Source organism: Giraffa tippelskirchi, chromosome 2 (assembly GCF_054371585.1).
Source record: "Giraffa tippelskirchi isolate mGirTip1 chromosome 2, T2T-mGirTip1v1.2.pri, whole genome shotgun sequence".
NCBI classification, from domain to species: Eukaryota; Metazoa; Chordata; class Mammalia; order Artiodactyla; family Giraffidae; genus Giraffa; species Giraffa tippelskirchi.
The window spans coordinates 46402292-46429508 of NC_137276.1; the positions used below are offsets into that span (position 1 = coordinate 46402292).

The window sequence follows — 27217 nt, forward strand, 5'->3', positions numbered from 1 at the left end:
TAAGTTTCCAGGGTCTGTTGGAAAAGGTAACCAACAGTTATTAATCAAGGGGCGTCAAGTTTCAGTTAGGAAGGATGAACTAGCTCTTGAGAACTGCTGTACAATAGTGTACCTATATTCAATAAGACTGTATTGTACACTTAAAATCTGCTAATAAATCTAATATTAACTTATTTTGCGACAGTAAAATATTTTTTAAAGAGTACATTAAAGAGATTGAGACATCCCACTCTTTTTCTTTTAAACTGTCTATACACCATTCCTTGCAACCCCTGCTCTCACAGTTTCCTTCCTAATAGAACATCAGGTTCCTAATGCAGCATCTGATGTGAGTTTTTCTGCCATCCTATTTAGTATTTTGCAAGGAGTTTCTCTCTCTCCATCCTTTGCCACCTTCCACTTTGTGAATATGAATCACAATTATCCCCTTGACAACCTGTAAGACAGACAGTTATTACAAGTTTAATTTCAACTTACGTCCTGTGCCCTTTTCTTTTCCATGACACTTACACTGACAGTTTCACAGAAAACATATCTGTGAAAAGTTATTTGTACTTAGAATAAAAATAGTCTTTGTACTTAACTAAAATTTTAAAGTGCTCTGGTATCTGCCCAGTAAATTCTCTCTGAGCTTATTCCTTAAATAGTCATTGTCAAGTGTATTTGCAAAGATTACATTAATTGATGAATTTATGGTATCAAATAGCACTATATTTCTTACATGTTATTTCATTTATTTTTATTTTCTTCTAATCTATTTGGAACATATACAAATATGAATGTAAGATAATTGCTATTTAAACCCACTCAGTTGATATTTTGTCAATCCAATAGAAAAGCCAAAGGTCTATGACCTTCATCCTTTCATATATGTTCTTGTAAGAGTTATGACTAGTATTTACTTACTTTTAAAGGCAAGGATATGATTACAAAGAAATGATAGGAGATAACTTATTATCTCCTTGAAGACAAAGTCTATTTTATCCGACTATATATTCAGTGCCTGGAACACAATTGGCCCTTGATAAAAGTCTATGAAATTGCTTTTGTTAAATGACTGCTTTAAATCAGGATTTCATAATACTGTAACTATTGATCTTCGAGATTAGATAATGTACTGTTGAATGGAGCTGCCCTAACTGTGCGCTGTAGGATGATGAGTGGCATCTGCGGCCTGCTGTTGTTCAGTTGCTAAGTCGTGCCCAGTCTTCGCGACCCTATCGACTGTAGCATACCAGGCTTCCCTGTCATTCTCTGTCTCCCAGAGTTTGCTCAAACTCATGTCCATTGTGCCAACAATGTCATCCACCATCTCATCCTCTGTCAACCCTTCTCCTCCTGCTCTCAATTTTTCCCAGCGTCAGGGTCTCTTCTAATGAGTCGACTCTTTGCATCAGGTGGCCAAATTATTGGAGCTTCAGCTTCAACATCAGTCCTTCCAATCAGTATTCAGGACTAATTTCCTTTAGGATGGACTGGTTTGATCTCCTTGCAGTCCAAGGGACTCTTGAGAGTCTTCAGCACCACAGTTCAAAAGCATCAGTTCTTCGGAGCTCAGTATTCTTCATGGTCCATCTCTCACATCCTTACATGATGATTGGAAGAACCATGGCTTTGACTAGACAGACCTTTGTCGGCAAAGTAATGTCTCTGCTTTTTAATATGCTGTCTAGGTTTGTCATAGCTTTCCTTCCAAGGAGAAAGTGTCTTTTAATTTCATGGCTGCAGTCACCATCTGCAGTGATTTTGGAGCTCAGGAAGACAAAATCTGTCACCGTTACCACTTTTTCCCATCTTCAGTGGCATAGTACCTTCATTCATTCTCAATCTTAATCAAAAATGTCTCCAGACGTGGCCAAATGTCTCTGGTAGGGGAAAAAATGTTATAATTTGAGAATTGTTACTCGAAATATTTTGATTATGCTCGTGTATCCTATTCACTTCAGAATATTCTAAAGTATAAGTTTTCAATATTTAAAATTAGTAAGACACATACAAGTGGATTTTACAATCAATATAATGGCCTTTATAGAATCATATATAATTCATATAGACTTTTACAACTATTTTTTTAAAGAGCAGTTAGGAGAAAGAGAGACAATGAGAGAGATTCATTAGCCTACTTCTCTATAACATAGGCAAAACAAAACAATGAAAGAGAAAATAAAATGGGGATGCAGGAAAACAAAATAAAATAACATAAGAAAGAAACAAAACAAGAAACAAAAAACTTTATCTTGAGCTCAAAGAAGTGCTGCAATGAGGGAGACCTGGGTTCAATCCCAGGGTTGGGAAGATCTCCTGGAGAAGGAAATGGCTATCCACTCTGTATTCTGGCCTGGAGAATTCCATAGACAGAGGAACCTGGCAGGCTACAGTCCATGGGGTTGCAAAGAGTTGGACAGGACTGAGCGACTTTAACTTTTATTTTCATTCAGGTTTATAGTCAGCAAAAATGGTTTAGAATCCAGACTTGGTGATTTGTAATCCATTACTATTTCTACCACTGCATTGCTTTGCATACTTCCTGTCCTGTACAACTTGTACTGATAATAATAATGACAATAAAGACTAATATTTATCAAGCTCTTATTATCTTCCAGGCAATTGTACATAATTTGCACTTTTCTCATTTGATCTCAATAGAATAGGAGATAGGTGAAATTACCATCTGCACTTTATAAATTAAGAGATTAAATGGTTAGTCCAATGTTACCAATCAGGTAAATGTTATTTAATTTACTTTACATTTAGAGGTCTTTAGAGGTATCCCCTATACCTGTGTCTGTAGTATGATCATTGTCATACTTTCCCTAGTACATTTATTTATATCCTGATCAACTTTAGCCTGAAATAAACAACATGGCCATTGTCAGAACAAACTTATTTCTTTTCAGAAGATTCTGCCTTCACCAGTAGCTAACACAGTGTTATATATCTTGATTCTTTTAAGGTCCTCCCAAATGTGAAGAACAGAAAATGGAAATGAATGGAAACTATTTCTGCCAAATGATTTTTAATGAACTCATTGATCCATATTTCCAGGTACAGAGATTCCCTTCAGTGTCACACAAGTTCTTTGTAATTCTAGCAGACAGCCACAACCTGTTTCAAAAAGCACTGATTCACATTCTGTTTTGCTTGACTCTGAACCACAAATAAGTTCTGCAAAAGTCATAAGTACAGTCAATATCCAGTAATGCTGGGTTCATTTTCTCTGGAATATCATTTCACATTCATCTGAAACTCAAAGAAAACAGGCCATAGAAATAGCAGGTAGGGAGGATGCAATAATTCTTCTGTGTTAGTAGAGGACATGATGCTGAATCACAGCTGCCATACTGGAGGTGGTTCACAAGGAATGTCCTCTGAATATTAAGAAACATAGCCTGGTGGCTCCAACCTACAATTTTAAAAAGGGTGGTGTTCTGATTCCTGCTATTGTTACTGACACCCTTCCCTTAATAAAAGTTGTTTATCATGTTCTACGTGGCAGTCTCATGAATAATTCAATTGCACACTCCCTTTTCACATATCAAGCCATGGTCACGTTTGTTGCATTTGGAGTTTGTATTTTCACAAATGCTGAAAGGGCAAGCTAAAATATTTGTGGTATGCAGTGTTTTCAAATTTCACATAGAATTTGATTTACATGACTTCCATTTTAAAACTCTTATATGTCATTAATAACAGCCTACAGTAGAGTGTAACTTGGAAAGTAGCTGGAGAAAAATAGGCAGAAGAAACCATAAACTCTTATAAAGTGTATAGACTTTGAAAGTTACTCTCCTCCTCCAAGGTCTAGAATCCTTACATATTTCCTGTTTTAATATTTCTAGTGACCTAGAAGTTTCTAGTTCATTTAATTGTTAAAAGACTTTAATTGTTACAGAAATTTTTCTTTAACAATTTTTTATCTTAAGGCACAAGAAATTCCATGTGCTTCTTTCCAGAGGAGAGATTGTGCAACTAGGAAGAGGAACAAGAGTGTCTGAAAATTTCTGCTTAATGCTCTTAAGTTTACAAACCACATATGCTTTACTTTTAAGTTCCTGTAAAAGGATAGGAAGCTATATTTCAATGTCCCAAACACTAAATCTTAGAGCCTCTTTGAACTCTTGGCTTGGATGAAACTCTGAATTTTGCTATCTATTTTCTTCCAAAGCATAATAAGATTTTCATGAATGGAACTGTAACTATGTACTAGAAAAAAAAAAACCGAAACATGAAGAGATTGTGTCATACAGTCAACTTATTATACATAGCAATTGTGGAGTCAAGAAGACAACTCCAAGTGAGACAAGAGACCATGTTCAAGGCTGGAAAAGAAAACCACTCTCATTTTCTTTTTTCTTCTCTTTTTTTCCTTTTGCTGAAATTCTCACAGAAATGCAAGCCAAAGAAAAGTCCCTGCTTCTTTGTACAGAATCTCTCTGTAAAAATTTGGCACACCCTATCCAAATACAATGACAAGTGTTATAATGACTTACAAATGCCACAATATAGTAAAAGGAAAAAAGGAAATGTAAACTTTAGCTTTTCCCTTTATGTTCTCTTTTACAAGAGACTCTCATTTCTGTGAACATTTTGAATGGCAAATAACACATGCTGGAAGATTTCAAGGGAAAGGAGTCAGTTATTTCTCTTGTCATCTGCTCAGTGCTAAATAAGGCACAGATTTCTATTCTCCAAAGGTACAATCTGACTTCTCTTTATTTAGAAACCAGAGCAGCGTTAAGAACAATGTTTATTTCTTTGATACTAACAACAATGGCATGAAATTGCTTGTGCAAAAAATTAAACTTACTCTCCCCTGCTGCTATTGCTTATGAGTCAAAACAGTGTTTAGTTTAATAAAGTGAGCTCTGTTCTTTTTTAAAATTTTTACTGAAATATAGTTGATTTACAGTGTTGTGTTAATTTCAGGTGTACAGCAAACTGATTCAGTTTTGTTCTTAATACAAAGTACATCTCAAAAACTGAATAAATATTTATGTCTAATAACCACAGTGATATCTAAAAGGCCTCCCATCTCCCCCTACCCTGGAGATGATCCAGTTCAGTTCAGTTGCTCAGTTGTGTCCAACTCTGTGACCCCATGGACTGCAGCAGGGCAGCTTCCCTGCCCATCACCAACTCCCAGAGCTTGCTCAGACTCATGTTCATCGAGTCGGTGATGCCATCCACCCATCTCATCCTCTGTCATCCCTCTCTCCTCTTGCCTTCAGTCTTTCCCAGCATCAGGGTCTTTTCCAATGAGTCAGTTCTTTGCATCAGGTGGCCAAAGTATTGAAGCTGAAACTTCAGCATCAGTCCTTCCAATGAATATTCAGGACTGATTTCCTTTAGGATGGACTCCTTGCAGTCCAAGGGACTCTCAAGAGTCTTCTCCAACACCACAGTTCAAAAGCATCAATTCTTTGGCTCTCAGCTTTCTTTATAGCTCAACTCTCACATTCATACATGACGACTGGAAAAATCATAGATTTGACTAGACGGACTTTTGTCAGCAAAGTAATGTCTCTGCTTTTTTTTTTTTTTTTTGCAGATGAGTAGATACTTGACATTTAGGATTCCCCTGTTACCCAAAGATGGTAATTGGAAAAACTATTTTTTTATTATTGGAAAATACATCAAATCTAAATAAAATGAAGTATTTTAATATGTCCAAACCATGAAAATCAACTCTGATAATTGCATTTTTCTAAATTTGCATTTCTGAATTTTCTGAATTCCATTCTGAATTTCTGAAAATTGCATTAATCTGAATTTTAAAACGTTATTCATCTTCAATGTGTTCTATGTGGTGGATTATAATGATTTATTTTTGAATGCTTTGCAAGCCTTGCATACCTAGAATAAATACCTCTTTGTTATGACCTATGTTCCTTTTTGTACATTGCTGAATCCAAAATACTACTTTTTTGAGAATTAGCGTATCTGTGGTTGGTCATGAGAGATACAGGTTTGCAATTTTACTTTAACAGTTTTTTTTGTTTGTTTGTTATTAAGGAAATGGCCTCACAAAATGAATTAAGAAATAGTTCTTCTGCTCCTATTTTACTGAGAGATCGTGTAGAATTGGTAATAATGTTTCCTTAAATGTTTTGTAAAATTCCTTTTGTAAAATTCCTCAGAATTTTTGAAATCTGAACCTGGGATTTTTCTCTTTTATAAGATCACTAATTATTGATTAAATTTCTTTAATAGATAAAGGCCTATTCAAATTATTGATTCCTTTTTGTGTAAGGTTTTTTAGTCTGTCTTTCAAGTAGTTGTTCCTTTGCATCTGATTTATATAATATGTGTGCATAGAATTGTTTATATTATACCTTTATGATCTTTTTAATGCCCATGAAATAAATAATGATATAAACTTTTCAAATTTCAATAGTATAACCTGCAGTTTGACCTCTGGTAATGGGTTTTATGTGCTGGATTCTAATATCCTTGAGCCAGGGCAAGTACACAAGACTTTTCAAAAGAAGCATAGTTTATTTGCACAAAAATGACCAGTTTTGAAAGATCTTGAAGTGGTTTCTGTGGGAGTTATACAAATGGTGAGAATGTTATTCCTCTTAATATAGTATTAAAATTGTTCCCTGATTTTATACACTTGTATCTATCGATGAACACTATGATAATTGAAAAAAAAAATGTAAACTGTGTCTCCTCTCTTTTTATATTTTTGTCTAGTCTGATTAGAGACTAATTAATTTTATTTAACTTTTCAAAGATGGAGCTTTTGGTTTGGTTGATTTTCTCTGTTTTTCTGTTTTCAATTTCATGATTTCTGCTCTAATTTATATAAATATTTTTTTGTTATGCTAACTTTTTTTCCCATGGAAAATGTTATCACTTGGAAGAAATTCAGATTTCACTAGCCAGTCATATCTGCTTTCCTCTCATATAGCATTACTCTGATTTAGCAATCATTATAACTCTGAGATTATTAAATACAATAGAAAAATACTCACTAGTAAGATTTATTTTTAGGAACAAAAATAGTATCGTATTCCCTAAATTTCTGCCCAAATTTTTGAGGTTGTTGCCATGTTTCTTTGTTTGCATCATACAAGGACTAGCAGGAGAAACTTAACTGACATGTTATTTTACTAGGTTCTACTTTGGTAGAACTAAGTGGTCAATTTCCTGTGTTGCCTTCATGTATTTGGACCACTTTGCTAGCTATAAAATAATTGATTAACATAATCTTTTGCTAGAACAATATTGACAGAATAGTATACCCAAGCATAAAATATATTTTTATTTAAAACTGTGGAAGTAACATTAAAGGGAAAAATACTTGTAAGAAAGGAATAAAAGTGACAGTGACTCAGCGATAAAGAATCTGCCTGCAATGCAGGAGATACTAGTTCAGTCTCTGGGTCAGGAAAATCCCCTGGAGAAAGAAATGGCCACCCACTCCAGTATTCTCACCTGGAAAATACCATGGACAGAGGAGCCTGACAGGCCACAGTCCATGGGGTCACAAAAGAGTTGGGCATAACTTAGCTACTAAACAGCAACAACAAACTATACTTAATTTGCTCTCCTCTCATTAGTTTCCTAAGGGAAACAGATTGGTAATCTTAGAGTGTTGATTTTATGTTTTCACCTTCTCTAGTAAATGCATTTAAAACTATAAATTTCCCTCTGAATATGAATTTACTGCATCCCACAAGTTTTAATAAATTTTATTTTATTTCATTAAGTTCAAAAAAAATTTTTAATCTCTTGAGACTTCGCTATTTCTAAATGGGTTATTTAGAAGTATTCTGTTTAAACGCCCAGCATTTGAGTGTTTTTCAGCCATCTTTTTGTTATCGATTTTTAGTTTATTTGCAATATAGTCTAAGACATATTCTAAGTGATTCCAGTTTTTCAATCTGTTAATGTATATTTTAAGGCCAAGAATGTGTTCTGTTTTGGCCACTGTTCCATGTAAGTTTAAGAGGAATATTTATATTGTTGTTGTTAGATGGGTAATTATATAACTGTCAGATTAAATTGATTGATAGTGCTATTCAGGTCAACACTAATCTTACTGATTTTCAGACTGCTTGGTGTATCAGTTATGAAAGAGTTTATTGAAATATCCAAATATAACTGGATTTATCCATTTGTTTCTATCAGTTCTAACAATTTCTGCTTTATGCCCTTGATGTTTGATTGTTAGTTGTGTACATATTAAGGACAGTTATGTCTTCCTTTCTCTTTTTGTTCTTTCTCAGCTTTCAGTTGAACCTTTTATATGATACTCATTTATCTTCTGTATGATCACATCAGTTATACTTCTTTTGAATTTTTTTTTAGTGTTTGTCTTAGAGTTGGCAATATACATTTGTAACTTATCTGAATTCACATTAAATAATATTATATTTATTTACTTATAGTGTACATAACTTATAATGTAATATTTCCTACTCCTCTCTCCTTTCCCTTATGTCACTGATATCATTTCACTTATCCACAGACTACAATCATCCAATATGATGTTGCTAAGTCGCTTCAGCCATGTCCGACTCCGTGCGACCCCATAGACGGCAGCCCACCAGGCTCCGCCGTCCCTAGGATTCTCCAGGCAAGAATACTGGAGTGGGTTGCCATTTCCTTCTCCAGTGCATGAAAGGGAAAAGTGAAAGTGAAGTCGCTCAGTCGTGTCCGACTCTTAGCGACCCCATGGACTGTAGCCTACCAGGCTCCTCCGTCCATGGGATTTTCCAGGCAAGAGTACTGGAGTGGGGTGCTATTGCCTTCTCCATCATCCAATATATGTTACTGCTATTATTAATACTTTGAATCATTATCTCTTATATCAATTGTAAAATATAAAAATGATACTTAACTTTCATTTATTCCTTTTCTGATGTTCTACTTTTCTTTATAGAGATCTTATTTTATGACCTATATTATTTTACTTCTTTTTGAAGAGCTGCTTTTAATATTTCTTTCAGGTTAGGCTTCCTGACAGTGATCCTTTCAGTTGTTCAACTGAGAAAATTTTAATTTCCTTGCCTTGGCTCCAATTTTCAGAGGGTTTCTGTGTATGTGTAAACATAATTTTATTTCAATGACTTATTTTTATTTTAGAATCCCTAAAGAATTTTATTTCCCTTTTCCTCATTTCTTTCTCTTGTCTAAATTTCATGTTTTTTTTTCATCATTTTATATTGTCTTATTCTTTATATTTGTCATGTTCATTGTTAATCTTTTAAAGTGTTTAATTATATTTATTCCTTGGTATTTTTCTGCAGATTATTTCCTCTAGTTTTTGTGACTGTTAATCTCATGATTATTGTGATGAGGCCAACTACTGTGGGCACACTGATCAACAGGGCTGTTCCCCAGCCAAGCCCTGCCTTGTGAGATTGCTGCAGGTGTGCTGGTGGACAAGGCAGGCTCTTGGTGCAACTGTTGTGATGCCTGGCAGTGCACAAGTGCTGTGAGCCAGCTGGTGAGTAGGGCAGCCTCCCCAGGTAGCTGACTTTGTGACCCAGCAGAGTGCTTCTGCTACAGGCTTGCTAGGGAGCAGGATAAGCCTCTGGTGTTAATAGAACAGAGGAAGTATTCTCTGTCCTGTTGAAAGATGGTATTTTCCCATGCCAATGTTATAGTGGTAGAATGCAATCCCCAAAATGGCTGCCACCAGGGGCTCTGCCCTCAGGGAGAGTTCTAGCTGATTCTTGCCCCTCCAGAAAGCCTTTCCAGAAATCTCTCTCTATGATCAGCAAGTGACCCAGGAGCCTTTTAAACTACTGCCTCTGTGCTAGGACTTGGAGTATGTAAGATTTTGTGCACACTCTTTAAATGCAGAGTCTGTTTCCTATAGCTCTCTGACTCTCTCTGAAGATAAGGGCCACTGCTTTTCAAAACCGGACATTCTAGGGGCTCCTCTTCCTGGTGAAGAACCCTCAGGCTAGGGAGCTTTGTATGGAGCTTGGATGCTTCACTCTTTGGAGAGAACGTCTGTGGTTGGGGTCCCACAACATCTGTGGTTGTGTGATCCCTGTTAGTGAGTGGCTGACCTGGGAGTATGAGTCATGATTAGAACATATCTCTATCCCTCCTACCATCTCATTGTGGCTCCTTCTTTATATCTTAGTTGTGGAAAATTTTTATGTTAGTCTTCAGGTTGTTCTCATGAGTAGTTGCCTGACAAGTAGTTGTGTTCTGCCCACAGAAAGCAGAGAGTTCAGGATTTTTGAACTCCATCATCTTGATCTGGCCCCCTCCTATTTTTAATTTACTTAAGTAAAGGGCTCTCTCTTTCTAGAGGGCTGCTCTATTCAGGGTTCTAGTAAGAAACGTGAGATGGTTGGATGACATCACTGACTCAATGGACATGAGTTTGAGTCAACTCTGGGAGTTGGTGATGGACAGGGTGGCCTGGTGTGCTTCAGTCCATGGGGTTGCAAAGAGATGGACACAACAGAGCAACTGAATTGAACTGAAGGAATAAGTATTATCATTTAATTGGTGTTTTTATATGTTAATTAACAACTATTTTTATATTCTTTTAGACTAAAGACTCTATTAAATATATTGTTAGCAGAGCTCCTGATAATGCTTGAATTCAAAAGTTATAAATGTATACTTTTAATAATCCATACATTGCTCTTTTTAAATTAATTCAGTTTAAACATTACCATTAATCTGAATTAAGGAAACTTTTCCATGCACTGTTACTCTACTCACTCAGAGCTATGGCTTTGGGTAGCATATTAACCAGGATAGAAAATGTGTAATATTATACAAATCACTACCTACTACTTCTTTATATCATACACTGAGTTTAACTCTTTAAATGTATTGTATAGCTTAATCCTCTTACAAACATTATGACTCTACTTCTAATATATCCTCTTTTAATAAAGACTCAAGTTAAGTGACTTGCCTGATGTCACTACTTTAAAAGGGACAGAGCTAGTATTTAAATGTAGCTCTGACTCCTTGGTGGAGATATTAACCACTGGATTCCGCTGATGCGAGATTTGAATGTGAAGAATAAGGAAAGATTTGTAAGTGATATCATTCCTTGCAGGCTCAGTAAATGAGTATATGAAAAATATCTGGCATTTAAACAGTGTCTACTAAATATGGGTAGGAGACAGAAATTGAAAATGAGTGACATGAAAAAAATTTCAGAAGTAATGAATATGCTCATTATCTTGAACCTGGTGATGGTTTTACATGATCTAATCAAACTGCACACTTTAAAAAGGTGCAGTTTGTCGTATACAATTTATTCTTCCATAAAGCTTTTAATTTTTTTTCCAAATAGGTGTATATCCCCATTAAAAAATTCTTCATATTTAAATAATCTGAAGAATACCTAGTCCTGATAATGTTGAACTTTACATAAGCTTTGTGATCCCAGAAAACAGTGATAGTTATTAAATCCTCTCACCCTTTCAGCTTCCTAAATACCTCCATCTTTTGTGTTCTGTGAAACAGCCAATCTCAGAGGGCCACTTCATCTTGCATGTTCCAAGAAAATACCATCTCTTCCATTTCTTGTGACACCTACAAGACTCATGGATGAATCCTTTGTTTACCTGTCCCTATAAAACCTTTCTTTTCTTTGAGATGTTCCTCACTAATAAACATTATCCTTATTGCAATAGCCTGAATAAAATCATCTTAATTGTCTAGTGGTTCTGTCTTTCTCAGTATCAAGACAAGTTCACAGTGACTTAAATACATAATATATAATTCTGATATAATACTATGTCTGGGTGGATGCAAGTACTGACTTTGCTTCAGGAGATAGTAATATCAGGGCTCTGGTCAGTTGTTAATTGTTTACAAGTTTCTATGAACTCCTTCTGACTGTATTTTCAGACACTGATAGAAATACATATATTTTTTTAATTGGGAGAGGTCAATATGTTTTAGTCATTCTTATTTTTTCCATTCTTCTTTTCTCCCAGTGCCTACACACTATGTGGAGGGGAGAAATGAAAACAGGATTAGAAAATCCAGTCTGTCTAATGTTCTCTGTTTTACGTGAGTGAGGTCAGGGAAAAAGCTAAATGGTTGAGCACTAGCTGTGCCAGCTTTGTTGCACTCATACCTAGAAGTCGTTTAGTCCAGCTACCAAGGAGACAGACTGAGACATTATTTTTTAGGAGAACTAAAATGGCAAGTTGGAGATGAGAGTAATAACTGTTTGTTTGTAGTCTGGTCTATTAAGCTGAACTGAGATTCTTTGGTATAAGAAGCCTCATTTCAGGTCAGAATAGTCTCTGATGTCCTTTTAGCAAAAGAATAAAATGTATCTCGTTTTTGAAAAGTCATCTCTTGTCCTTCCTGTATGACAAGAGAAAATTCCCTGGGATATCACATGTATAGGCTGTCATTAATTTGAAGCTTTTACTCACAAATATGCTTTTACTGCTCTGAGACAAGAATATTAGTGTTATAAAATGTTCCCTCTAATAAAATCACATTGTTTTCTCCTAATAATTAACAGCTTTGGGCACCAAAGACCACCAACAGTAATTATTGCCACTGTCTTAGCTGGAAGCACCCTTTTCTATTTTGTGCTGAGGTTGACCCTGATTTAGAATTGACATATTGATGTAACTATAAACAAACCATGCTCAGCAGGGTGAATTCAACATAAGAGACTTCTTCCTAAGATAACTTCTTATTAAAAAATACAGACTAAACTAAGAAATTATAGATGATTTACAATCCCAGATGTAAACAATGAGAAGTGAAAGGTTAGAGTAACTGAAAGTCATTGCTTCAAATCACTATTTTTTAATGTGATCTTGGAATAAACAATCAAATTAGAAATAACTAAGGATATATATATTAAAATAAGATGATTTGGCATGAGCACAAATACCGTGAATACCCACCCATTATACAGAATAGGAATGAATAATATTTACAAAACAGGTAAGTTGCTTTTTTTTAAGTAATGAGCAATTTCATAAATAATTACAAACTATTGAAGAGCTATATGACATACTGGGTGCTAAGAGTTTTAAAAATTAAATTTTAAACCATACTAAATCATCTTGCTTTCACATACTTTCTAACTCCAAGGCACTACAGAATCTACTGTAGAAAAAGAAAAACCTGATAATTTGACCTGCTTTTAATATCAATAAATGTAATATCTACCAATGATACATATATACAAATACTTAAAAAATGGAAGAAAAATGTGTTTTCATCCTGAAATAAAATGAAAAGCAAGGGAGTAATAAAAAAACAATAGCAATTACAATGCCAACAAATACAAGGTGATCCTATTTTTGGTCCTAAAATAACAGAACCTTAAATATGTCCCATTACCCGGGTTTCCACAGAAACAAGAGTTGATTCTGGCTTTGCTAATGTCTAGACAGATTTGATATGACCTTTGTAAATGTGATCTCATGTGGTTGTCTTATCACTGTTTTCTATTACAAACAGATTAACTGGTTACCTTGGCAACTTTTGCAATTTTTTTTTTCTTTAAATTCTTATATTTTCAACTGGGTTGGCCAGTCCATCTGAAGGCTCACTCACATTCATTTATATTTATTTATTTATTAGAGCTTAACAAATTTATTGATATTTTAGTGAAGACATTCATCTCAGTGATTTCTCTTTCCCGCTTTGACCTTAGGTTAATATCTAATTTGAGTAAGAAAATAAAATGTAGGAGAGGGATGCTATTTCAAGATAAACATTAAAGTGAACAAAAATAAGTAGTTTACCTATGTTAAAGCAAGTTAAATTTATTATCTTGATATTATATCATGAAGTAAGGAAACCAATAGTTCTATATACATTTCATTGTTTTCCTTGGGGCTTACTTTAAACTCAAATGCAAGTGAACAAAATATTAAGAATATGTACAAGCTGCTTCTCTGGATTTATTACCTATTAAAACAGCTCAGCAAGTAGTTTCCACCAATCAAACAGTCTGAAGCTGCCTCTGAATCTAACATTGTAGGAGTTTTCAAGGAAATCATTATACTGTAAGTTTCTTTTATGTGTGACTCTGCTTTTAAAGATGTAACTGTCACAAAAAAATAATTCATATACAATACAAAAAAATGCAATTCTACAACACATATATTAACAAGGTATATGTAGTCAAAGATTCCATAAAATATGTTTGAAGAAGCATTTTCTTTCCTTTTGTTTTCAGTGTCTAAAATGTGCTTTTGAGAAGCCACTGGTTAAAATGTATGCAGTTAAGCCATGTTATTTTGCTAAATTTTGTTGTTCAGTCACTAAGTTGTGTCCAACTCTTTGAGACCACATGGACTGCAGCATGCCAGGCTTCCCTGTCCATCACCAACTCCCGGAGTTAGTCAAACTCATGTACATTGGTCAGTGATGCTATCAACCATCTCATGCTCTGACACCCCTTCTCCTCTTGTCCTCAATCTTTCCCAGCATCAGAGTGTTTTACAACGAGTCAGCTCTTCGCATCAGGTGGCCAAAATATTGGAGCTTCAGCTTTAGCATCAGTCCTTCCAATGAACATTCAGGGTTGATTTCTTTTAGGATTGACTGGTTTGATCTCCTTGCTGTCCAGGGGACTCTCAAGAGTCTTCTCCAACACCACAGTTTGAAAGCACCAATTCTTCAGTGCTCAGCCTTCATTATGATCCAACTCTCACATCTGTACATGACTATTGGAAAAAACCATAACTTTGACTATACAGACCTATGTCAGCAAAGTGATGTCTCTGCTTTTTAATACACTGTTTAGGTTTGTCATAGCTTTCCTACTAAGGAGCAAGTGTCCTTTAATTTCATGGCTACAGTCATTGTCCACAGTGTTTGGAGTTCAAGAAAATAAAATCTATCACTCTTTCCACTTTTTCCCCATTTATTTGCCATAAAGTGATGGGACCAGATGTCATGATCTTGGTTTTTTGAATGCTGAGTATTTTTATTTTTTTAATTTTTTAAATTGAAGGATAATTGGTTTACAAAATTGTGTTGACTTCTGCCAAACATCAACATGAATCAGCCATAGGTATGTATATACCTATATATATGTAAATGATGGGACTAGATGCCATGATCTTGGTTTTTTGAATGCTAAGTTTTAAACCAGCCTTTTCACTCTCCTGTTTCACCTTTATCAAGAGGTTCTTTAGTTCCTCTTTGCTTTCTGCCCTTAGCGTGGTATCATCTGCATATCTGAGGCTGTTGATATATTTCTCCCAGCAATCTTGATTCCAGCTTGTGCTTCATCCAGCCCAGCATTTCTCATGATGTACTCTGCATTTAAGTTAAATAAGCAGAGTGACAATATGCAGCTTTGATGTACTTCTTTTCCAATTTTGAACTAGTCCATTGTTCCATGTCTTGTTCTAACTGTTGCTTCTTGACCTGCACACAGATTTCTCAGGAGGCAGGTAACCTGGTCTGGTGTTTCCATCTCTTTAAGAATTTTCCACAGTTTGTTGTGATCCACACAGTCAAAGGCTTTGTGTTAAATAAGAATTCCTATAAATTAGTTCAGAACAAATTGGATTTCACAAGTTAGTAACATATATGATTTGATAAATTCACAGATAGTATATCCTTCTTATTTACCATCTTCATACAATGTTGCCTTTTTTGTGTATTTATACCCTTTATAAAAATAACAGCCAAACATTTAACTATTATTTACATTTAAATTGCTGATTTAATAGCTTCCTTCTTTAGAAGAAACAGCTTCTTTATGATATTCCTCGAGAGCTGGTGGAAATGTTAACAGAACTAGATAACAAAAATCTAGGGAAGCAGATGCAATATAACTATTTACTTTGGTAGCAAATGGCTGTTCTCTGAAGAATAATAAAGGTAGACAAGACCCTTTAAAATGAAGCATGTTATTTCAAATTCTTGATGGTTTACATAAATTTTAAAATATTCTTTTTAAAGAGCTTGGTACACATCTGTATCCACTGATAGCAATGCAATAAGTAGTCTCTGATGATTTGAAACAAAACACATGCCATTTGGGGAGAAAAAAAAAAAGCTGTATTTTAATTTTATCTAATTTGTTTTCTCAGTTAATATATCCAGTAACATTTTCCTCCCAATACAATACTCCTTTCTTTCTGTGTTTGTTCTTGGGAGCCAGACAGGATCTGTTAACACAGGAGTTAAGTTAGAGCAATTACTTACAGTTTAAACAGACAACTTTTTGCTTCCCTCTTAATGTGCTAATAGTTGTGTCTAAAAATATGCAATTCTTAGAAAGATAGCACTTCTGATTTTTTAATTATCTATTAACTTTGGAAACTAATCACATGAAACTACAAAATTAGTAAATGTCTTAAAATTTATATATAAAACATAAATTACCTCTAATTTCAACTCAGTCTTTAAAAGAAAAAAACACTGCTCCAAAGAGTCTAATGCCATTCTTTAAAAAAGGAAATTGTTCCTTTTACCTTTACACTCTCCCCATACCCCATTTTCAAAACACATGATTTAATCATTTGGTCATGGACATTTCTAAGATAAGATCTTATATTTCACTTCCATAGCTTCTAGTTATCAGAAAACCCATGTCCTTTATTGATGGAATTGGTCCTGCTGATGTTGGTGTATCCCATCCAGTAGGCTTCATCCTCAGCTTTGCCTCTGGAGGCATTTCCTCTGGTTCACTATTTTCATCTTCATTTAAGCTGCTGCTTCCAAAATAGTTTTTGGAGTAAGTGTTGGAAAGATTTCTTTAGTCTTACTTAAACCAAGTTCATTGGATAGGGGTTTCTTTGTCATCTGACTACCTACCAAGTTGGTAGACTGCCAACTACCTCCAAGTTTGGGAAATTCAAACTTGGAGATCTCAGTAGGCTTTGATGGGAGGTCTGCAGCTTCTTCTGCTTATTGCTTCTCAGCACTATGGCTGATATTTCCCCCTCCATTACTGGAAGAAACAGTCTTAGCTTTCCCAGATTTTTCTGCTTCTTCTTTAGATCATCTGGTGGCCCCAGTTCACTGCTCTGCCACCTTCTTGTCCTCCATTTTCCCTGCCACAGCCTCCAAATTTTTAATCTTTTAGTAAACATTTTTGGGCTTTCCCGGTGGTGCTAGTGATAAAGAACCTGCCTGCCACTGCTGCAGAAGACGTAAGAGATGTGAGTTTGATCTCTGGTCAAGAAGATCCCCTGGAGGAGGCCGTGGCAATCTACTCCAGTATTTTTGCCTGGAGAATCCCATGGACAGAGGAGCCTGGCAGGCTGTGGTCCATAGAGTCACAAAGAGGTGGACATGACTGAAGTGACTTAGCACGCACACAGACAATAAACATTTTAAGAAACTAAATGTTCCTGTCTCTAAGATGATCTTTGATACTTCAATGAGCAAAAACATCTTCCTCTTTCATCTTAACCATTCTTCTCTGAATATGCATTATATGTCATATGTAGAGAATAGTGCAGTGTTTATGAGACCAAGGTATCAAGTCACACTACCTAATTTTTATCTTACATCCAACACTTAATAGTTCTAATCCATACAGTTAATAATAATGGTAGCTAATATTCATTTAAAAATTATTTCATTTAATTCTTACTAATCTATGAGATGGGCACTCACTCATTATTCCCAGCTAGATATACATGGAAATGGGGCTTCCTTGATGGCTCAGCAGGTAAAGAATCCACCTGCAATGCAGGAGACACAGGATACTGGAGTTCGATCCCTGGGTTGGGAAGATCCCCTGGAGGAGGAAATGGCAATTTTCCAGTATTCTTGCCTGGAAAATCTCAGGGACAGAGTGGCTTGGAGCCTACAGCCCATGGAGCTGCAAAGAGTATGAAAGGGCTGAGTGCAAGCGCATGCACTCATGTGCACACACACACACACACACACACACAGAGGAATGGAATTTCCATCTGCAAATGAGGCCCTAAACATCTAAGTAAATGGCCTGGAATCACTCAGCTAAGATTTGACTCAGATTTATTGGAATTCAAATTTATTCCTTTGGCTAGCATTTTGTATGAATAAAGGAGAAGCTAATCTCTTATGGGTTTCCCTGGTGGCTCCATGGTAAAACAAACAAACAAACAAACAACAAAAAAAACACACCTGCCAATGCAGGATACATGGGTTTGATCCCTGGATTGGGAAGATCCCCCGGAGGAGGAAATGGCAACCCATCCCAGTATTCTTGCCTGGGAAATTCTGTAAACAGAGGAGCATGGTGGGCTACAGTCCAAGGTGTTGCAGAGTTGGACATGACTTAGTGGACTGAGCACTCATGCGTATCTCTTATAAATCCGCCTGAATGACAAGACAATATATACGTTGTACCAAGTACATGCAGAGAGCAGTAGTTATGTACAATCAAATTTTTTTTTCAGAAATAGAGCTTTCTACATTTGTTTTTTAAATACAAATCAACTCTGAAAGTAGAGTGTTAAATATTGAAATTAAGCATTTAGTAACAAGGGTAGAATATGCCCTTGAAGAAAAACACATTTTCCTTAACTGTGGAAACTCTCATGAGTATTTTATAAAACATCTCATGAGTATTTTATAAAACATCCCCTAAATATCAGGACAGCTGTTATTTAATCTCCTGGAGGTAAATTATTGACTATAAAATATCACTTTATAGAACCTGGCCTATTAACAAGATTCTTACTGAAATGTTCTTTCTGTTGTTTTATTACTATGGCCAGATCAGCAACTGCAACCCCTCTAGTTCTAATATTTTTCCCTTACTCCAAGCTCTGTATGATGTTCTAGCAGCGATGTTCCATGAGACTAGTCGATAGATAGTGGCTGAATGCCAGAGACAAGTCCTCCTAAGGATGTTTATGCAAGGAGCATCAGGAGATAGGGAATTTGCACTCCTTCCTCAACCACTGCTTTATAATTATTCTGTGAAAATTCTTGTTTCTGGCCAGCGTTTCTCTCCTCCCTCTTCTCTCTTCCCCTTTTTGGAACAGAAGAAATATCACAGATTTTCCCCCCAACCAAGTTGTCTCTAAACTAAACACCTGCAGTGCTTTGTACATTCTATGTCCAAAAATACAAAAATGAGGACGTAAAACTTCCCTCTATATGTGTCCCCACATTTATGATTAGTCTTTTCTATTCTGTACCTCTTGGTAATCATAAATCTGTAGGTTTCTAAAGATCCAAAAATCAGATAGCACATAAAAAGAAAAACAGACTCCAGATATATTGATTTTTTTTATCACAAAGATAAACTCAAGTTCTAAGTTAAAGCCACAGAGCTGGTTCTTGCAGAAACAAAAGGGGATGGAAAGGAAAGTAGAATTCCTGGACCTCTGACTGGGGAGGCCAGTGCTGGGGGTGGGTAATTTGAAGGGTGACTAGAGAAAGGAGTGATTAGAGAATAATCTCCTTTCTTCTTCCCCATCACACTTCCAAATTATTGAAAATTAGAAACAGGTAGACAGTGTTGTGTTTGTGGGCACTATTTGGTCCCCTGAGTTACTAGTAGCCTGATCACTGCCCTGAATTCTCTGAAATCTGTCCATACTTAAACGACAAACGTATGTAAATAACTGTGGCATATGTGTGAATTTTTTTTCATTCCATGTCAAGTTTAGGTTCAGGGCACTATCTGGTACATTCAACAGTAACCACCCCAGGTGAACAAGACTTTTTCGATTTTCATTTACTTTTACATTTACTTTTACATTACATTTACATTACATTTCATTTAATTGCACCTTTTAAAAAAATTTGGATTCCTAGATTTTGGGCTTGTGCTTGGTGCTTCAGTCCCAAATATGAGAGAGTTGGTTGCTGGTTCAAAAGACAGAGAAGTCCCATTCTGAGCTTTAAAGACCATCTCCTGAGAGAACAAAGGCCAACCCCACAAGACCAGCAAGAAGGCTTTCTATGACATACTCCCTAAGATCTTATCCAGGTCCAGTAATTCTGATTTAATAATATCACTGACCTAATTCATAAGGACATTTCTTTATTATTCCTTGCTTATAACAGGTTTTCCATAAAGTTTGCTATTTTGAGTTAACTTTATCAAATTGCAATCATCAAGTAGATAATTGCTTCTAGGCTTAAGCAGAATTATTCTAAAGTTTAACAAGAAACATAAATTTCAAAATTAGAAATACCAATATTCATAGAATGTTTAAGGAGGCCAAGAGACCATTTAGTCCAATACATACATACAAAATGAAGGCCTCAGAGCTACTGAATCTCTCTTAAATCTACATTTTAATAATTTTTTATTGAAAATAATCTACTCTAACACATTTGAAAACTGTGACTATAGCATTGTTTCCCTGTATTTTCAAAACTATTTCAATCTTACTTGCAATAAGATTTTCCTTTGAGGTAGAAAATGCATTTTAATACAATAATGAGCAGTTGGGTGCCTGGCCTAGCTTAATAATAAATAAGTTCAATAAATCTTTGTCTGCATTTCCTAATTTATCAAGTTGTTTGTTTTGTTAGCAGTATAAAACAGTGAGAGCAAAGAAAGAATATGGTACACTTGTCATGTACACATACAAAACTTATAGTTCTTCTAAAATATCTTTCTCATATGATGGCATTAGAAGAACATGTTCTAAAATGTAGAAAATAATTAAGTGATAATAATAAAGTTTCTAAATAGTTAGAGTAATTTTGCAAATAATTTGCCCTAATTGCAAAAGTAGAGCAAATATTTATTAATGAAAAATGGGAAAGTTAATGGTGAAATACCAGATGATAAGTGCTATAGTTTAGAAAGCTATTTCACTTCTGGAATGCTGCAAAACTCAAATAAAATTCAACTGCATTTATGAACAATATGCTTTACTAACATGCTTCAGTAATGATTATTTCTAGTACACCTAATGTGATCATTGAAAGAGAAACCTTAAATTAGAAGGAACTGACTTGACTGTAAATTTATCATTATTACCACCTCCCTTTGCTTGGGTAGAACATATATGTTATTAATTGTTAAGTGGAGAAGTCTTTGAAAATAAATGTTTATAAATTAATTAATAGAATAATTACAGTAAATGACTCACTATAAACTCTTACAGGACCAGTACAGTCATTCTTGAGAAACTGCTAAGAAAACTAATTTTATATATGTGCCAAGATGTAATGAAATAAAGTTACATAATAGTACAAAATAATCCATAATAATGAAAGCTTATTACAAAATATTTGCTTCATCAATTTCTGCCTTGACGTAACAACTTCTTATAATCATTAAAATTACAAAAGTACATCATGCAAAATTAGATGATCTATATTGATTTTTGTCAGTAAATTCAATATTGGAAACCTAATGCCTGCTCAGTTAGAAACAATTTTATATTGATAATTAACAAATTTGGAAAGAGAAACTATAAAGGGACTGATTCAAACAGATGCTATTTTTTAAGAAAATTAACAGTTGGTAATCATTAAGATTTACTACAATTTATTGTTAGAAAATTGTAATGATTCAAAAGTTTTGTGTGGAAAAAAATCACTTCCTATAGAAGGAATCTCTCCCCCATTCCACACACTGCCATCAAGAAAAACTGGAAAGAGAAAATAAAAGCTAAAACCTATTGTTATGCAATCTTCCTGCTAACACTTCATAATAATGACAAAATTAGTTCTGTAAGAGCTTTGTTCCATGGAGTTACCCACTGGTAGTACACAAGTCTGCTGTCAATGAATGGGTATTAAGCTTCTCAGGCATATGTTGTTTGTTGACAGACATTCTTCTCTAAAGATATTTCCTTTTCCCATATTTGTTTACTTATTGTTTTATTATATTCACAGTGGACTTGTGTATTACTCTCTTATTCAGTTTGTGTACTGTGGTATTGGCATTGTTTTTTTCATGCTCTAATTATACTGTATTTGGTCAATGTGAACTATTTCAAGATGGCATCTCCACCATCTTTGAATATGTTCTTAATTTCTATTAAATGCCACAAGATATTTCAAGTTCACCTCATTCTTGTGAAGTTCAGATATTTCTCCAAGGAGACTTTATTTCGTTTGTTAGAGGGTGGTATTCAGAGACTAAGATCTAGGAACTAATTGCGCTTCTTACTCATTTCTAAAGTGGAAACTATCTACACTTGCTCTACCACACACTTTCCAACCACTACAGCATCCTCCAAATTGTTTTACTGCTAGCTTTCTATCTTTCATTCTATACCAATACAAGTATTCTTAAAACAGTCTGAGAAGTCTTTTTTAAAAAGTATATTGTATCGTTTAATTCATCATCTTACGCTCTCTAAAGTCTTTATTTTTCATTTTAAGGTACACACACAGAGACAAACACATACCCCAGTGTTTCTCATGAATTTAGACACAAAGTGAAGTGAAAGTCACTCAGTCATATCTGACCTTTTGCAACCCCATAGACTATACAGCCCATGGAATTCTCCAGGCCAGAATACTGAACTGGGTAGCCTTTTCTTTCTCCAGGGGATCCTCTCAACACAGGGATCGAACCCAGGTCTCCTACATTGCAGGTGGATTCTTTACCAGCTGAGCCACCAGGGAAGTCCAAGAACACTGGAGTGGGAAACCTATCCTTTCTCCAGCAGATCTTCCCAACCCAGGAATCGAACTGGGGTCTCCTGCATTGAAGGCAGATTCTTTACCAACCGAGCTATCAGGGAAGCCCAAAAGTTCTCAAGAAAATATCAGTATATTTAATTCATTAATATAGAAATGGAGTTGTGTACCATGATCAAGTAGGATTGATTTCATGTACACAAAACTAAACATTCCAAAACCAATCAATGTATTTCAGCAAATCAACAGATTATAAAAGAAAGACTATATCATATCAATAGATGCAGGAAAATAACTCTAATAAAATACAAAATTCATTCATAATAGCTTTCAGGAAATGAGAAATAATAAAGGACTTCCTCAACTTGATAAAGAGCATCTGAAAAGAAAAAACTACTCTTAACATAAAAAAAACGTGAGAGAGTGTTTTCTCTGGAAGACAGAATTTGGCAAGGACTTCTATCACTATTCTTACTTAACATAGTACTGGATATACTAGCCACTACAACAAGGTAAGAAAAAAATAAAAGGCATCAGATAAGAAAGGGAAAAATAAAATTATCTCTACTCACAGATGAAATGGTTGCCTATGTAGAAAATCAAAAGTAGTCTATTTAAAATTTCATAGAATTAATAAGTGAGTTCAGCTAGGTGACAGATACAAGATCAATACACAAAAGTTGAGTGCATTTCTGTATTAACAATGAAAATGTGGGCTGAATTAAAATCACTGTAATGTATACTGAAGGATGTAAAAGAAGCTTTGAACAAGCGGAAATACTTTTTAATGTAAATACAGTATTAGAAAGATGGCTGTTGTTTAGTTACTAAATCATGTCTGACTCTTTTGTGACCCCATGGACTGTAGCCCTCCAGGCTCCTTATGTCCATGGGATTTCCAGGCAAGAATACTGCAGTGAGTTGCCATTTCTTTCTTAAGGGTATCTTCCCAACCCAGGGATCAAACCCACGTCTCTTGAATTGGCAGGTGGGTTCTTTACCACTGAGCCGCCAAGAAAGCCCAGAAAGATTATCTCAATTTATCTGAAAATGTAATTCCAATCAAAATCTCAACATTTCACATAAAAGTGTATATGCATGAAAACAGCCAAGGCAATTTTCAAATTATCATGTGATAAATTATAATAATGCAAATAAAATATCTGAATAAAGTTAAATAAATGAATATTTAAATAAATAAAACTATGAAACAAGCTAGAGAGTTTAATATAAAATTGAGCTTCAATTTAGTGTAGAAAAGATGAATAGCCCAGGAAGTGTTGAAAAAATTGATTATCCATTCATAAACATAAACCTGAAATTCATTAAGAATTCTGTATGTGTGTATTTCGCACACACTTACCACTAGAGGTATTTATGCATTTGCACAAGGAGGTACGTAAATGGAAAATCATACCATGGTTATTTATAATAATGAAAACTCAGAAACAAATTATCCATCAAAGCTAGAATCATGAAACAAATTATGGCATTTCCAAATATGAAATCCTATTTAATAGATAAAAGAATACTGCACTGACATGAAAAATCTCAGAGTCATACTGTTGGGAGTACAAAGCAAGTTATAGAAAATATTCAATGTTGTTTTTGTTAAGTTGTTCAGTCATGTACGATTCTTTGTGACCCCATAACCTGGAGCACACCAGGCTTCCCTGTCCTTCACCATCTCCCGGAGTTTGCTCAAACTCATTTTATTGAAAATATTCAATAAAATAGCTATTTTTTTTCTTTCTTTAAAAGAGCCAAACACCGCATATTGCTATATTAAAAAAAAAAAAAAAGGATAAACTTCAGGAAGATTACAGAGCCTCTGTCTCTTGATTCCCCAGTTAACTGTGACTTTTCAGAGCGCTTCCATCCAGGATTCTCTTTCTTAAAAAACATATTTCAGAACAACCTAGAAAATGTCAGTTCTTCAACATCTGAATCACTCCTTCTGAGGGAGTTCCTTTGAAAGATATCAGGGTAGACATTCAATCATCAGGATCCACTTCAATGATTAAAAAAAAAAAAGATGGTTAGGAACATAGTTTCTACAATGTTAGCAACTCTTTTGAATACTGTATTGATATCTTCTCCCTTGTAGGAAGAAAATTAAATAATACATGTTCCCTAATATATTTAAGAGAAAAATAGAGAAAGAGTGAGAAAAAGATATAGCTACAACCTGAGGTCGAGATGAGCAGCAAGTCATTCTGAGCATTGAATTGAGATTCTGACTACATTTATCATATCTGTCAACCTGCTAGACCAAGGACAAGCTAGTAAAGTATAAATACTGATCATTAGATATTGTTCTCTTATTTACCAGATTGGATAGATAAATATTCACCTTTTTTCAGATCCTAAACTCTGGAGAGAATAGCAGTTATTCTTATTCTATCTATTTTTTTGTTGACTGTAATTTCTAGCTTTATTGCTTACTAAATAACATTTTATTGCTTACTAAATAACACCACTCTGCAAAACTCATTATCTTTCCTAACCTCAAACAACACCAGGAGTTAAAGAGCCACAGGTATTGCTATGCCCATTTTCAAAAAAGAAAATGTGACAGCTATTTTAAGTCATGTGGTTGAGAAGGAAAAGTGGTGTCATTGTTACTAGTTATTTTGCTGCAGAATAACTATTTTCCTTTCAACTGGTAGAGTAAGTGATATTCTTCTCCCTTCTATACTGTCTAGAGAAGCATTTACCAAGCTCCCTGTCTTCCCCCTGAAGTAGAAGAGCACAAGATGTAAGCCAGGCCAATGCACATTCTTGTTGGATTTTGCATCTTGAATGGAGATATTAAGAGGGCAAAACAAAATTATCATGTTCATCCGAGAGGCTTGCCACCATTGAGACTGTTGACTAGATTTCACCACCCTGGGGATCATATTGGCCCTCACTTCTGTGATTCTGAACCCTCTTCTTTAGTGTTTCCTTCACTTTTATGAGTCCCCCTCATTCCCAAGCAATCTCTCTTACCCCCTTTAATTAACAGAATCATTATCTCTTGCTCGCCATCAATAAAGAACCACAGTATGCAGTTGGCCACGTGCAGAATTAGAGAGGGCTCGTTTGAATTTTGAGGAAGCATCATGCCCACACCATACCCCCTCCCCATCCCCTCATAGACTATTCCATCCTCAGTCACATGTATTTGCAGTTTCTTCCTACTCCCACCTTCCATAATGGACACATATACTCAAAGACTTTGATTTCCTACCAAATTTCCTCCATCAAAATCTGCTTTCTGGAAGAAACTTGAACTTTTTTGCATACGTATGTAGAAGAGTATTTTGGTTTTTCTTTTATCCAAAAAGTTTTATTCAAATCCTCCTACATACATATTATAGTGCTAAGAAAGATAATAGTGTAAGTAAGAAAGATTTGTCCCTTGTCTTGTGGCTGATAAATCCATCAAACACTGCAAAGGATATCTAATTACAGGATTCAGAGATCTGGAGGGGAGACAAAGTACCTTCATTCCAACTCTGAAGTCAGATGAAATCTGAAATTTGTAGCTGCTTACTAGTGTTTCCTGTTTAGGAAATAAAGCCACATCTAGTTTAACAGTGAATAGAATATCACCAGCAATATTCTGATTTTCCACATAAAGTCAGACAATGGGTTCATTGTCTTCCCCTCATCCTTCATATTTTTATTACCTGTTGACACAGTTAGTGTCTCATTGTGGAACCTTCTACAGTGCTCAGGCTAACACTAAGCCTAGCTGACTAGAACAACCCTTGACTGAGGAAACTGCTCTCAAACTCTCTACCTGAAAAAGCAAATAATAAAGAAAATATAATTTACATTATTACTGAACTTATTTTAATAACTTAAAAATATTGGAAAATTTAAATCATCCAAAATGAGGTAAACAAGAATACCTGTAATTCTAAAATAGAGCTGCTGCTGCTGCTAAGTCGCTTCAGTCGTGTCCGACTCTGTGCGACCCCATAGACGGCAGCCCACCAGGCTCTCCCGTCCCTGGGATTCTCCAGGCAAGAATACTGGGAGACTGCCACTGTTGACAGTTTAACCTATATGTTTTCATTATTTATACTCATACGTACATGAGTAATGCACCTTCTTCATATGTATTTGTTTCTGAAAAACAGGGATTGTTTTAAGTACTCTTTTAAATTATGAGTGGATAATATATTTGAAACAGAACAGAATTAAACTTGTCAAGTATAATCATGATCATGATCATCATTTTTATAGTTAACCCTGCCAGATACTGGTTTAGTACATTGAGTACTTGATCTCATTTAATCCTTCCAACAAACTTACGGTGTTGGTACTACTGTTATCATCAATTTTACTGACTAAGAAACAGGATTTAACCAGGCAACAGCTCAAGACCCTACAGAATAAACTGAATATGAAATATGGATAAAGGGAGATACCTAGAGGAAACTTTTTGAGCCATGCTGACTCCCCACAAGAGAGTGTAACAAAGATTAAAGAAGTATGTCTAGAAGATTTGGAATCTTTCTTTCCAGATTCTCTTGGTGAGGGTACAAACAAAGCATTGCGACTCCCATTCAAAGTGTGTGCTGTGTTGCTATGGTGAGTGTATATTACTCAATCTACCCAGTTTAAAAGGTCCTCAAAGGTGCCACAACCAGACATTGGGAGGAAATGGTTTGCTTTCCCTTATAGCTTAACTTCTAGCATGAACTACAGGTTTTCCATGCCCCACTAACTC

General features: G+C 35.2%; 1 pseudogene; it reads right to left on the reverse strand.

Annotated features, from left to right (window-relative positions):
• Positions 1–346: 346 nt before the first annotated feature.
• LOC145539527 (PEST proteolytic signal-containing nuclear protein pseudogene) lies at positions 347–25600 on the reverse strand (annotated as a pseudogene).
• Positions 25601–27217: the final 1617 nt, after the last annotated feature.